The sequence below is a fragment of the Lethenteron reissneri genome, chromosome 69 (assembly GCF_015708825.2).
Source record: "Lethenteron reissneri isolate LAM-NWPU_2019-01 chromosome 69, ASM1570882v1, whole genome shotgun sequence".
Lineage (NCBI taxonomy): Eukaryota > Metazoa > Chordata > Hyperoartia > Petromyzontiformes > Petromyzontidae > Lethenteron > Lethenteron reissneri.
The window spans coordinates 5,674,644-5,687,518 of NC_083847.1; positions in this window are offsets into that span (position 1 = coordinate 5,674,644).

Here is a 12,875-nt window from a genome sequence, read left to right on the forward strand (position 1 = left end):
CTCATGGTCCTGCTATATATGCAACAATCTACCTAGCTCCTACACACGAGCTAAGTTATCTCATACATACCATCAATCGGAATCTGTAAAATGCCAGTTTGAATATCATTGTGCCGAGCCGTTTTTAGACACTGAAAATATTCCACACGCACATACCACGAACTGTAAAAACCTTTTTATTTCATAGTTGAGTTTACTTGACCTTTTTTGCAATGCATGATTTACTGACAACTAATGGCCGTGCCTTCCGGTGCCAGTGCCCTACAGGTGCCAGTGCATTACAGGTGTCCGTGTGGTATTAACACAAAAATGACGTCACCATCTGTTGCACTCACAGTGGGCTGTTAGAGATCCTATGACATAATTTGCTGGAGTAGGGTGGCATTGCGTGCCGGTTGTTAAGGGTCTAATGTTTGCCTGAAATGCGGCAAAGAAAAACCGGAGGACCCGGAGAAAAATCCAGGCGATCATGGGGAGAGAGAGACGCAAACTCTAAATATACAGCAGCAGGCGTCAGGATCGGGATCGAAACCACTACCTCCTGCATACCAGGCGAGGTAGTCAACATCTCATAGCTACCGTGGCACCAATTGGGATCTGCAGCAGCAATCATCGCCCCCTCCACTGCGAGGTCCTGGTAGGGCCCTCCTGCAAATGAGTCGCGTGACTCGTCAGAGAGGCATTACGGGGTGAGCAGGTGGAGTAGGAAGAAAAAATAACATCACCACCATCATCATCGTCTTCATCTTCTCGGTGTTAATTTGACCTGATAATTAAAAGTGTGTTTTTTGTCGTTGTTGTGGTTGTTTCTGTTTGTTCGGCAAAATGGAAGGAAGCTGGAAAAAGAGGAAGACCTCTAACAGAGAATGGCTTCACGGCGACATCGTAAGAAGAGATCGGTGCCAGAAAGATGTGGCCACTACTTGATCCATATTGTCACTACAAAACAGAGAGGAAAATGGAAACAATGAGGAAACGAACTACGGGCTATCTGCCCATGGATCGTGATGATGATGCACTGCACTATGCACTGTACACTACACTATACACTACTATACACTATGCTATACACTAATATACACGAAACTATTATACACTACGCTATACACTACATTGTTATACACTACTATATACTACACTCCACTCCACTATTATCCACTACGGTGACTACGCTATACACTACACGTATACACTACACCATTATACACTACACTATACACTACTATGCACTACACTTGTGGGGGTCGCTGGCCCCCGAGATCCCTCCCTCTTTACCACTAACGGCCGGGTTAACCTCATTATTAACCTCATTACTCGCCCCCTCGCTACTAGGCGAACCGCTGTTGGGTTCTTCACCCATGGGGTGAGAGCCGTCGCTCGAGGATTCCCCTCCCCCGCGGGTCCGCGTAATAGGCATGGTTAATTACGTACGTGCACACCCACACACAGCTCTGCGCGGCACTCACTCAATACAGACCACTCACGTTAGGATCGCGCACCTGTATTATACACGTAGTGAACGTGCGCGCACACACGCATACAGCTCCACACGCGATACCCACTCTTGCGCCGCTCTGCGCAGCGCTCGCCGCCTGCTGGCCGCTTACGTTATGATCGCGCACCTGGGGGACGCCGATTACGCACGCCGCGAGCTTACGCACACACAGTACCACACGCGTTCCCACACGCTCACACTGCACGACAAGATCACGCGAGACCACGCTTCGCTATTAATGATTTATTACCTGGTAACTAATGTTCAGTCAGTGAGTCGACGAGGCTGGCCTATTCCACTAAACCGGCACCTATTCCCTATTTATCGACTATTATCCTACTTCACCTCCCCACTCACTGTTTGGCGCCCGCGGAGGTTCGCTGCTCCCTGCGCTAACAACGTACCTCGATGCGTCTCACGGACGTCCGGGTCGCTGGCTGGAGCTGCTGCTAGTCCGCTGGCCTGGAGAGAAGGGGGCCCTTTCCCCTCTGCGCTCCTCTATTTATCCTCCCTACCTCAAAGGGGATGCTGCGCTGAACAATGGGCTCGTGCACCCCAAGCCCGCGCACGGCGATTCCGGGCGCTTTTGATCTGCTAATCAGTGAGCTGCATTGCAAGGCGTAAATCCTAATTAATCCCTTACCCTCCCTAACAATGGGGCCTGCGCGCTCAAGCGCAATTATCCCAACCCTCCATGACTATGCGCAACAGCCCCTGTGATCCCGCTATTCATGCTGTCCCGTGCCTCCCCTGCTTGCCCCGTCGACTCGTGGGGGTGTGTGTGGGGGGAAATGCGCCTCAACCGCGGTGGTCGAATGCCCCACGCCGCGACCACACCATATTAAGGCCGGCCGCAGCGCCGCAGTGCCACGTAGCACGGGGGAGATCATCCAATTCCCTGTTTGCCGGAAACCGTGAGAATTAATCCCAATAAGGGTCTCTCGGATAAAAACCGGTCGGCCAGGCGACCTCCCCTCGGAGCTCTATGGGGGGGGGGGGGGAATGAGTGCGGGTGTGTTCATGTGAGGTGAGGTGAGGGGGACGCGGGGTCGGCTCCGTTGCTTGGTGGTGGCGAGGTCGGGGATTTGGTGCCTGCCGAACGGCTTCGCGGCGGCGGCATCACATAGCCCCCCGAGGTGCCAGTCCCCGTCCCGGGTTGACTGGAGCACCTCGCTTGGGCCGCGCCCACGAGGAAACGTTGCGGGGTCCGGGGGATCCGTCCGGACCTGGTGGCTGGCCTCGGGGCGGGTGGTTCCGTCCTCTGTAGCTCCTGCGGCGGTCTCCTCCTCCACTCCAGCAGCTCTCCCCGTCCTCCGGCACCTGTGGGCTGGGGCACAAACTCAGCAGCGGAAGGGTTTAGCGGCCGTCGTTCGCGCCGTCTCCGGACTGGATCGGGGCGTCTCGGGGGCCCGGCGGGGCCCATGTAGTGTGCGAGGCCCCCCAACACGAGGGGTGCGGGTACTCCGGGATTTCGGGGCCTTCGGGTGACGGGGTTCTCTCTCGCCGGGGCCGCTTTCCATGGTTTTAAGCGGCGGACATTGACCACCGTCTCTCGACCCCTCTCCCCGCCATCAATTAGTACCGTCCAGGGGGAGATCTGTCGCACCACGGTCCAGGGTCCCCGCCAGTAGGTCGTCAGTTTCCCCACCTGCCCGGCCCCGACGCGAGGGGTGTGTAGCCACACCTTAGCGCCTGTCAGGAATAAGGGGGGTTCCATGCGGGGTCGGGTGCCCTGTTCCTGCCGCCGATGCGCGGCTTCCCCTTGCGGGTATGCTCGGCCTCGGGCTTCTCGTAGGGTCTCCAACAGGTGTTCCACGGGGTGGCTTCCCTCCTCCGGCTGGGGGGAAGGGACGCCGAATAGCAGATCTGCGGGTAAACGAGACTCACGGCCGAACATCATTAAAAACGGGGTTTGTCCCGTCGACGTGTGTACGGTGGTGGCGTAGGCGAAAAGGGCGTAGGGGAGGTGTTCATCCCAATCCCGTTGATTTGCGGCCGCCATACGTTTGAGTTTCCCCGCTAAGGTCTGATTCATGCGCTCCACCATACCGTTCGCCTGGGGGTGGTACGCTGTGGTTCGGTCCTTCTGGATTCCGAACTCTCGGCACAGTGCCTGGAACAACTCGGCCTCGAACTCGCTACCCTGGTCGGTGAGGACTCGTTCTGGGATCCCGTGCTTAAGTACGTAGTGTTCCACAAATGCCCGGGCCACCACCAAGGCCATTTTATCAGGGATGGCCACTGCCACGGGGTAGCGGGTGAAATACTCTACTGCGACTAGGATATATCGGTTGCCTCGATGGGATCGCGGGAATGGCCCCTGTAGGTCGATCCCGACCAGCTGATTCGTGCGGCTGACGCGGAACGGCCTTAGGTGTACCTGGTATCGTGCCGGTTTCGGCCCGCACTGCTGACAGGCGCGGCAGCCCTGTACCCAGGCCGCCACGTCTTGTGCCAATTTGGGCCAGAGATACTGGCGACGCAGGGTCTCTCGAGTACGTCGTTCCCCGTCATGGCCCCCGAGCGGGTGGTCATGCACCAGCCGTAGCAGCTGGGGTCGCACCTGGGCAGGAACACAGATGCACCCCGGCTGGCCGGCCTCGGTTAACTCCCGTACCACTCCGTTCTGCACACACAACCGGGCATACAAACCGCTCCAGGGTCCTGGTAGGGCGCTCTTTTCCTCCCGCAGTGCCGCCTCCACCGCCGCCAGATCCGGATCTCGCTGCTGGGTCTGTCTCAGCTGCTCGTCGTTTAGGCCCGGGAAGGCGCAGCCGACGTCCTCCTGGATCCGTCCGATCGGGTCCCGAGCCGCGGGTCCCGCGCTTGCCGGGCGGTCGACGGGATCCTCAGTGCCACCTGTGAGGGTTTCTGTGGCGCACACTGCGCTCTCTCTCGCTGGGGGGGGGTCAGTGGCCGCGGCCTCTCGGGGGTCCGTTGCCTGCCGGCAGCGTCCCCCCGTGAAACACGGGCAGGCTTCCTCCGCCCTCGTCTCGGCGTACACCGTGGGTCGCCTCGACAAGGCGTCCGCGTTTGCATGCGACCGGCCAGCCCGATACTCGATTTGCAGGTTGTACTCCTGCAACTGCGCCAACCAACGGGCCATCTGCCCCCGCGGCTCCTTGAATGTAAGAAGAAACTGCAGAGCATAATGGTCAGTGCGTACGCGACATCTCCTGCCGTACAAATACGGCCGGAACTGTTTGCATGCGAAAATCACGGCGTACAACTCTTGGCGGGTCACGCAATAGTTCAGCTCGGCCCCACTCAAGGTCCGGCTGGCGTACGCGATGACTCGTTCCGTCCCATCCTGTACCTGTGACAACACCGCGCCTAGCCCGCTGCTGCTGGCGTCGGTGTCCAAAATAAAATCGGTGGTAAAATCGGGGAAAGCGAGGGTGGGGGCGTGGGTGAGGTGATCTTTGAGAGTGGTGAAGGCCGTCTGGCAGGCCCCCGTCCACTGGTAGGGGTGCTTAGGGGAGGTGAGTTGGGTGAGAGGGCGTGCAATCTCGCTGAATCCCTTTACAAATCGACGATAATAGGTGGCGAGCCCCAAAAATGATCTGATCTCCGTCAGATTCCTTGGCCGTGGCCACTCGACTACGGCGCGTACCTTCTCCAGATCGGTGTGCACGCCTGCCTCGCTGACGCGATGCCCGAGGTACCCCACCTCGCGTTGTGCGATGTAACACTTACGTGGCTTGAGCTTGAGATGAGCCGCTCGCAGTCGCTGGAACACCTCTCGAAGCCTGGACCAATGCTCAGACAAAGATCTACTGAACACGATCACATCGTCCAAGTAAATCAGGCACTGTTCCCATTGCAAGCCCCGCATCACCAACTCCATCAGCCGCTGGAACGTCGCAGGCGCATTGGTGAGTCCGAACGGGAGTACTCGAAACTCGAATAGCCCCATCGGGGTGGTGAATGCGGTTTTCGGCCAATCCTCCTCCGCCATTTCCACCTGCCAGTACCCGGACGCGAGATCGAGGGTGGAAAAATATCGCGCTCCGGCGAGGCTGTCGAAGGTGTCGTCGATGCGGGGTATGGGGAAGGCATCGCCGAGCGTGACTGCATTTAGTTTACGGTAATCGACGCAGAACCGGGTTGACCCATCCTTTTTCGTTACTAGTACCACTGGGGCTGACCAGGGGCTCGCCGAGGGCTGAATTATGTTATCGCGAAGCATGTCCCCAACTGCCTCTTTGATTTGGGCGCGTTCGGGTGCGCCCACTCGGTACGCAGGGAGTTTGATGGGTCGGGCTGCACCGGTGTCAATTTGGTGCTTAACAAGATCGGTCCGACCCACGTCCGAGTCGTGTTCACTGAATACGTCGGCATACTCCCGCAGTAACTCGCGCAGCTGATCGCCCTCTCTCTTAGGTAAATCCGCCCATGGTACATGTAACGCGTCGAGCAGGGGAACGACCTCGGCTCGGGGAGTCGGGCCGACTCGCCAGGCCAGGTCCTGGTCACCCTCAGGACGACCGGGGTCTTCGGCCCAGAGTGCGAACACCGAGTCGTTAGAGTGGCGTGCGTGCAGGGGGTGTACGGTGGCTACCGGGGTGCGCCGTCGCAGTGTCGCTGGGGTATTGTGGGGGTTAAACATCCGCATAAACAATCGGTCCCCATCTGCGTTTACCAACGTGGCGGATCCCACTATCCCATACCGTTTTGCCAACTCCGGGTGAGGAGTTAGCATTACCTCTCCTGATGGTCGGAGCGCGGGGTCGGTGGGGGATGTTGCCACCGGCACCAGCATCTCGGTGAGCGGGCCGATGGTGACTGCCGTCGCCAGGATAGCGGCCACAGGTGTGAAGCGGGGGCGCGTCGGTTCTCGTCCCAAGAACGGTATCCGCTCGCCGTTGCTCTCCATGGTGGCGCATCGCTGGCGGGGTTGCACGTTGAGTCCCAGCCGTTCTAAGAGGTTGGTACCTGCGATACACTCGTGACACAACGCACTCGACACGTAGAACTCCTGGGTGCACACCTGACTGCCTATGCGGACCTCTAGGGTGGCTCTCCCCAGCAGCCCCATTCCGGCTCCGCTCGCCGTGTGCAGCGCGCGGTCCGGTGCCTGCAGGTGACGCACGTCGACCCCGATCGCGCTGCAGTGCGCTGCGCTCACGAGCGAGGCCACCGCCCCCGTGTCCAGCAGGATTCGGGTACGCACTCCGTTTACCTCTCCTTCCACCAGCGACGTGGCCCCCGTGATCCCCGCCACCAGCTCCCTTAGCCAGTCGCCAGGAGTCACCGTTTCCGTGGGCGTTGTTGTTGGAACCTGTGTGGAGATCACTCGCTCGCCATTATTACCGTCTTTTTGCATCGGGACCGCTTCGAATGCACCCCCAGATGGTCCACTCTCTAGGGGGCGTTGGGGTTTAACCCCGGCGCGTTTCTAGCGCGGGCGATCTGCGGACAGTCTCTCACGAGATGCCCTCGCCGGTCACACAGGTAACACGCACGGGGGGCCGTCCCGTAGGAGCCCCCCGGTCCGTTCCCTATCCCCCCTCCGGCACGCCGCTGCCCCGACTCTGCCTCTAGTCGAGCCACTCTCCCAGTTAATCCTCCTACCTCGGCCTGGACCGTCTCTACCATTGTTTCCAGCGCAGTCATGTGTGCCCGTACTTGGGTTACCTTGTTGTCTACTTGGGTTACCCTGTCACCTACCTGGGTTACCCTGTCGCCTACCTGGGTTACCTGGCCGGAGACATCATTTATACCCGTTTGTAAACCGGCAACCCATCCCGGGGTTGTCTCGCGGGACACTGGAGGCTCTCTTTCCCGGCCCCTTACCGTCCTCGCGAGCTCCTGTTCCTCCTCCTCGTCTTCCGAGAGCAGGCTCGCAATGGCGCGCTCTCGTCCCAGCCCCCGGAGCTGCGCGCGTTCGCTGTGAATTCTTTCACACTTACGTGCACGCTCGACAAGGGTGTTAAAGGGAAGACGTGGGCAGCTCATGTCTGGCTGCCACCACGCCGTGCGAGACAGGTACCGCTGGATTTTCTCGGCGGCCAGTTCCTCAATAACATCAGTTGCGTACCCCGGGCGTGCGATCTTTGTTAACTCGCGCACATCCTCGGCGTAATCACGTAGATCTTCGCCAGGTTGGCGACGGCGCGCCTCTAAGGCCGATTTTGCTTCCTCCTCGTCACGCGTGCCAAAACGCTGATCGAGTCGGCGCATCAGCTCCTCTAGCTGTGTCTGTGCGCTCACGGGTAACGCTTCTACAAAATCGGCTGCCCGCCCATCAAGATTCATATTAAGTTGACGTACTGCCTGCGCGTCCGTCCATCTATTAATATCCTTGGCCCCTAAGAGATTGCGGGCGAATGCCTTCCACGAAGGGGCCCCCCGGCCGGTAAATATTAGTCTTATTATAGTAACGCGGGGGTCCGTACCGCTTCCGACACCAATTTGTGGGGGTCGCTGGCCCCCGAGATCCCTCCCTCTGTACCACTAACGGCCGGGTTAACCTCATTATTAACCTCATTACTCGCCCCCTCGCTACTAGGCGAACCGCTGTTGGGTTCTTCACCCATGGGGTGAGAGCCGTCGCTCGAGGATTCCCCTCCCCCGCGGGTCCGCGTAATAGGCATGGTTAATTACGTACGTGCACACCCACACACAGCTCTGCGCGGCACTCACTCAATACAGACCACTCACGGTAGGATCGCGCACCTGTATTATACACGTAGTGAACGTGCGCGCACACACGCATACAGCTCCACACGCGATACCCACTCTTGCGCCGCTCTGCGCAGCGCTCGCCGCCTGCTGGCCGCTTACGTTATGATCGCGCACCTGGGGGACGCCGATTACGCACGCCGCGAGCTTACGCACACACAGTACCACACGCGTTCCCACACGCTCACACTGCACGACAAGATCACGCGAGACCACGCTTCGCTATTAATGATTTATTACCTGGTAACTAATGTTCAGTCAGTGAGTCGACGAGGCTGGCCTATTCCACTAAACCGGCACCTATTCCCTATTTATCGACTATTATCCTACTTCACCTCCCCACTCACTGTTTGGCGCCCGCGGAGGTTCGCTGCTCCCTGCGCTAACAACGTACCTCGATGCGTCTCACGGACGTCCGGGTCGCTGGCTGGAGCTGCTGCTAGTCCGCTGGCCTGGAGAGAAGGGGCCCTTTCCCCTCTGCGCTCCTCTATTTATCCTCCCTACCTCAAAGGGGATGCTGCGCTGAACAATGGGCTCGTGCACCCCAAGCCCGCGCACAGGCGATTCCGGGCGCTTTTGATCTGCTAATCAGTGAGCTGCGTTGCAAGGCGTAAATCCTAATTAATCCCTTACCCTCCTAACAATGGGGCCTGCGCGCTCAAGCGCAATTATCCCAACCCTCCATGACTATGCGCAACAGCCCCTGTGATCCCGCTATTCATGCTGTCCCGTGCCTCCCCTGCTTGCCCCGTCGACTCGTGGGGGTGTGTGTGGGGGGAAATGCGCCTCAACCGCGGTGGCCGAATGCCCCACGCCGCGACCACACCATATTAAGGCCGGCCGCAGCGCCGCAGTGCCACGTAGCACGGGGGAGGTCATCCAATTCCCTGATCGCCGGAAACCGTGAGAATTAATCCCAATAAGGGTCTCTCGGATAAAAACCGGTCGGCCAGGCGACCTCCCCTCGGAGCTCTATGGGGGGGGGGAAATGAGTGCGGGTGTGTTCATGTGAGGTGAGGTGAGGGGGACGCGGGGTCGGCTCCGTTGCTTGGTGGTGGCGAGGTCGGGGATTTGGTGCCTGCCGAACGGCTTCGCGGCGGCGGCATCACACACTCTACAATACACTACTATGATGTGGCACTATTTGAGCATTTTGGCACTACAAGACGGAGAGAGGAAAGTGGAAAAAACAAATGACGAAATGTAGCAGTGGACACACCAACTACTACGATTAGGGAGCTATCTATCTGCCCATGGACCGTGATGATGATGACGATCCGGACAGCGGGATTTTTTCAACACTTCAACCTTCACCATTTATTACGCGAATCCAAACACAAAGTTTCGCCCCCCCCCCCCCCAAACAATCCCTTGGCAGCCACACGCGTGTGTCGTGTTCATCAGGAGCAGCATGCGCGCAGCAAATTCCACACACGCACACACGCACGCACGCACACACGCACACACATGCACACACACGCACGTGAATGATTGATCACCGGCTCCGTTTGTTCACCAGGTGAACCGCGCGCGCACATCGACTCACGAACGACTTTGCAGCGACATCCTTCGACATGTGACTGTGTGCCAGAAATGAGTTTTTGTATTTATTATGTCTTTTTAAAAATCATATCAAAGAAAAAAAGTTTAAACAACACCCCCATGACCGCATTGATACATACCCATAACCGCATTGATACATACCCATGACCGCATTGATACATACCCATGACCGCATTGATACATATCTATGGCAACGTTGATACATACCCATGGCTACACTGACACAAACCCATGGCCACGCTGATACATATCCGTGGCCATGCTGATGCATATCCATGGCATAAGCCAGCAGTGGTCAACATTCCCAGCAACTGGGAGGATCTATTCTGCGGTGGATCTCAACGGAGGAATCAGTGATCTGCTCTCATCGACAATTAACTCGGGTGGATCTAACCCTGAAATATCCTCTAGGCCAGCGTTGCCACTTTCCCCGATAAGACATCGTCGGTAGTGAGGGCCGTCACACCATTTGAAATCATTGGGTTGGGTTTGACAGCAGCACGATGATGATGGTGCAGTGTTCTCACTCTTTTTGTCTTGTTAGACTGTTAGAGGCTACACACGAGACCACCAGGGGACGCCAGTGCACCACGGGGGCGTTGCAATGAAGAACGCTGCTCGAGACACACCGATCATTATCGCCATCTACTGGTAGAAGCTACTATGGTTTCAATGAATGAATCTTAAGAATGGGATTTTTATTTGAACTTTAAAAACTACTTTAAACGACTTTTAAAACTATACACTATTTTTATTTTACCAGGTAAATCACACTGAGCTATGTAGCTATGTCTCAGAAGCGACCTGGCCATAAATGATAGCTCAACGAAGTGGCTTATCACGTGGAGATTTAAAGCAGCCAAATACTCTAAACACGTGATGTCGATTCTAAATGTGGAAGGAAAACCCAGACGACTCGGAAAAAAATCCACACGACGATGGGGAGAGAGACACGCAAACTCCAAATATACAGCAGGCGTCAGGGTTGGGATCGAAACCACGCACTCATGTATACCAGGCGACGTAGTTAACATCTCCCATCGGTTGTGACGAGAATCGCCGATGTCAGAAAGGCGTTCTGATTTGTCCTGAGATCCACGCATTGACCACAGCCGGGCCTATCCCGACACGCGTTTAGTAACATCAGATTATATCAATAACATGACTTCAAATCGTTACTTATAAACTACAGTATATACGCACCCAACCGTAAGCTATGTGTGGATTATAGTTATCATTATCGTGATTCATAATAAAATGTTGGAGTCAGACTGCGACTGCCCTATCTCTGCACACGTTTTGTAACATCAGATTATACCAATAACATCACTCGACTTTAAATCATCACTTATAAACTATAGGACATATATGTACCCATCGAACCTAAGACTATATATAGATTCTAGTTATCATCTTGATTAAAATATAATTTTGGTTGTCAGATCGCCACTGGCCTAACCCAAAACACGTTTAGTGCCATCAGATTATATCAATAAAATCACTCAACTTCAAATGGTTACTTATAAACTACATTATATATGCATCCAACCTTAGACTATGTATGGATTTTAGTTGTTATCATTATTATCTTGATTTATAATGGGATCAGATCACCAGTGGTCTAACCCTACACGCGTTTATTAACATTAGATTATATCAATAAGATCACTCGACTTTACATCGTTACTTATGTAGGAAACTAAATACAGTATAGAACAAACGTAATATGGAGCTACCAAAGATTTATAAAATAGAAAAAAACACAGATGCTGAAAGGAATTAGAAATAGAACAGGTGGTGGAGAGATGATGAATGATAGGGCACTGTAGCAGAAAAGGACACGTGGTTAACGAGACACAAGACACGTGGCTAACGAGACAAGACACGTGGTTAACGAGATATAAGACACGTGGTTACAGGATGATTGATGGGAAGGCACTGCAGCTAGAGATAGGCACGTGGTGGCTAATTAATGGCGGTGTGGCAGCTATGAATGAGCATCGCCGACTGGAGGGGCGCTTGCCTGGGATGAAGACGAAGTGTGTGCAGCTCCGCTGGAGTTGTGAACACCCAACGTAAACTGTACACGACAACGGTTTTACCTTCCTCTTGTTCAACACACCTCGTCGGAGCTTCTTAGCAGTTATTAACTACATCGTACAGACACACCCAACCCTAGACTATGCATGGATTATAGACATTCTTATCTTGATTCATAATTGACTTTTGGGGTCAGATCGCCGTGTGATTTAAATGTGTGGCATGTACCCCGCTCCACCTAACGGTCCACCTTAATAATTAATACGTATGGATTAACTTTAATTAATAATTCATATTAATTCATCGTTAATGATTTAGTAACTACTCATAATTCATTACATTGATAGAGCCGACGCGTACAGTCCAACCTGGGCAGCCGTAAGGTTCAAATTGTTACCAGCTGGCCGCTTGTCCCATTGGTCAGCTGAGAGCCAATGAGAGCGATGCATGGCTCTGAGCCAACCAGACCCCACTTCCAACGATTCAATTGTGACGAATCGGAGTCACGATCAATTTTTTACAAACAAAATATTTAGTCTTCCCCATTTCTTATCCCTTTAACATTACAGTGCTTTTAGCCGGGAGAGAACTCACGAGACCAGGATAGAGTCTAAGGTCCCCCATCTCAAAGGAAGCTCACCACAGACATTTAGACTGAGGGCATCGCAACGACCATGGAGGTGCTGGAGCTCCTCCAAACTCGTCTCCCTCCACGGCCTTCTACGGGTACAGCAGAATGCACTCGTGAGTACAGTACATAACATTCACTCATGTTATCATACGTTATTTTTGTTTAAGAAATCATGTTTACCATATACTATTATTAGCGCGATTACCATTATACCAACGAAGCCCTCTTATATTGCTAAAACGAAAAAAATTACTACGTAGGGAACGCATCCCCATATCTACAATATCATGACCCCTTGAATCGCCAATTCGATTAGCGCTGCTCACTTCTCTAGGAACAACGCCTCTTGAGTGCTAAGCGGTGTCTGCCTAAATTCCTATAAATATTTTTTACTGATATTATCAACGTTTTTTTTGTAATTTTCATTCTAAGGATATTATCCTTGGACATGATTACGCATCA